This window comes from Balearica regulorum, chromosome 31 (assembly GCF_011004875.1).
Source record: "Balearica regulorum gibbericeps isolate bBalReg1 chromosome 31, bBalReg1.pri, whole genome shotgun sequence".
In the NCBI taxonomy this organism is placed as follows: domain Eukaryota; kingdom Metazoa; phylum Chordata; class Aves; order Gruiformes; family Gruidae; genus Balearica; species Balearica regulorum.
Genome location: NC_046214.1, coordinates 1,103,947 through 1,106,378, shown reverse-complemented (window position 1 = coordinate 1,106,378; position 2,432 = coordinate 1,103,947).

Genomic DNA, 2,432 nt, shown 5'->3' with positions numbered 1-2,432 from the left:
ACGTGGTACCTTTGGGACAGTGGATGTCACTACAAGAAGGTCGCCTGAGGGACATCTTGGTTTGGACACAGCGTGGCCAACCATCAACCATCTGGCAGGTGGTTCCCTTCTGGCACTGGATGTCCTGGCAGGAGGGTGGGTTGTGGACGCAGTGGGGTTGTCCATCTGTCATCCTGCACGTGGTCCCTTTGGGACAGTGGACGTCACTACAAGAAGGCTGTTGGGCCACGCATTTGGGTCCACCATCCACTATGCTGCACACGGTTCCTTTTGCGCAGTGGACGTTCTCACAGCTTGGTCTTTTTGCGATGGGTGGCACGTGGGAGATGGTGATTTGGATGCACCGTGGCCAACCATCAACCATCTGGCAGGTGGTTCCCTTCTGGCACTGGATGTCCTGGCAGGAGGGTGCATTGTGGACGCAGTGGGGTTGTCCATCTGTCATCCTGCACGTGGTCCCTTTGGGACAGTGGACGTCACTACAAGAAGGTCGTCTGCGGGAAGTCTTGGTTTGGACACAGCGTGGCCAACCATCAACCATCTGGCAGGTGGTTCCCTTCTGGCACTGGATGTCCAGGCAGGAGGGTTGGTTGTGGACACAGTGAGGCCAACCATCTGTCATCTGGCATGTGGTCCCTTTGGGACAGTGGACGTCACTACAAGAAGGTGGTTTTGATGTCTTGGTTTGGACACACCTTGGCCAGCTATCAACCATCTGACATGTGGTTCCCTTCTGGCACTGGATGTCACTGCAGGATGGTCGGTTTTGGACACACCGTGGTTGGCCATCCGTCATCCTGCATGTGGTACCTTTGGGACAGTGGATGTCACTACAAGAAGGTCGCCTGAGGGACATCTTGGTTTGGACACAGCGTGGCCAACCATCAACCATCTGGCAGGTGGTTCCCTTCTGGCACTGGATGTCCTGGCAGGAGGGTGCATTGTGGACGCAGTGGGGTTGTCCATCTGTCATCCTGCACGTGGTCCCTTTTGGACAGTGGACATCACTACATGAAGGTCGTCTGCGGGAAGTTTTGGTTTGGACACAGCGTGGCCAACCATCAACCATCTGGCAGGTGGTTCCCTTCTGGCACTGGATGTCCTGGCAGGAGGGTGGGTTGTGGACACAGTGAGGCCAACCATCTGTCATCTGGCATGTGGTCCCTTTGGGACAGTGGACGTCACTGCAAGAAGGTTGTTGGGCCACGCATTTGGGTCCACCATCCACTATGCTGCACACGGTTCCTTTTGCGCAGTGGACGTCCTCACAGCTTGGTCTTTTTGCGATGGGTGGCACGTGGGAGATGGTGATTTGGCTGCACCGTGGCCAACCATCAACCATCTGGCAGGTGGTTCCCTTCTGGCACTGGATGTCCTGGCAGGAGGGTTGGTTGTGGACACAGTGAGGCCAACCATCTGTCATCCTGCACGTGGTCCCTTTGGGACAGTGGACGTCACTACAAGAAGGTGGTCTTGAGGATGTCTTGGTTTGGACACACCTTGGCCAGCTATCAACCATCTGACATGTGGTTCCCTTCTGGCACTGGATGTCACTGCAGGATGGTCGGTTTTGGACACACCGTGGTTGGCCATCCGTCATCTTGCACGTGGTCCCTTGGTGGCACCGAACGTTGGTGCAGGATGGTTGCACGCTGAGCGTTTGTTTTGGGATGGGGTGGGAGTAAGAATATTTCCCGGTTTCCGCCCAAGTGGGAGAAGCTGATTGGTGGTGGGATGGTCCTCTCTGCACACAACGTGGCCAACCATGTGCCATGAGGCACACGGTCCCTTTTGGACACCGGAAATTGTTGCAGGAGGGTGGGTTGTGGATGCATTTGGGCCAACCGCTGACCATCTTGCACATGGTACCTTGGGGACACTGGATGTCATCGCAGGAGGGTAGGGGACCAACGCATTTGGGCCACCCGTCCAACATTTTGCAGACTGTCCCCTTCTGACAACGGATGTCTTCACAAGTTGGGGTTTTGTGGATGAGTTGCGAGTGGGAGGTCTTTGTCGGTCCACACCAAGGCCACCCATTGACCATGTGACACACGGTTCCCTTCTGGCATTGGACATCATCACAGGAGGGTGGGTTGTGGACACAGCGTGGTTGGTCATCGATCATCTTGCAGGAGGTTCCTTTGGGACATTGGACATCCCAGCAAGGTTGTCTTGCGGACATCTTAGTTTGGACACACCGTGGCCAACCATCAACCATCTGACACGTGGTTCCCTTCTGGCATTGGATGTTCTGACAGGAGGGTTGGTTGTGGACACAGTGGGGCCACCCATCCATCATCTTGCACGTGGTCCCTTTGGGACAGCGGATGTCACTGCAAGAAGGTCGTCTTGAGGACATCTGGGTTGGGACACATTGGGGCCAACCATCTACCACCTTGCACGTGGACTCTTGGGACAGGGATGATGGT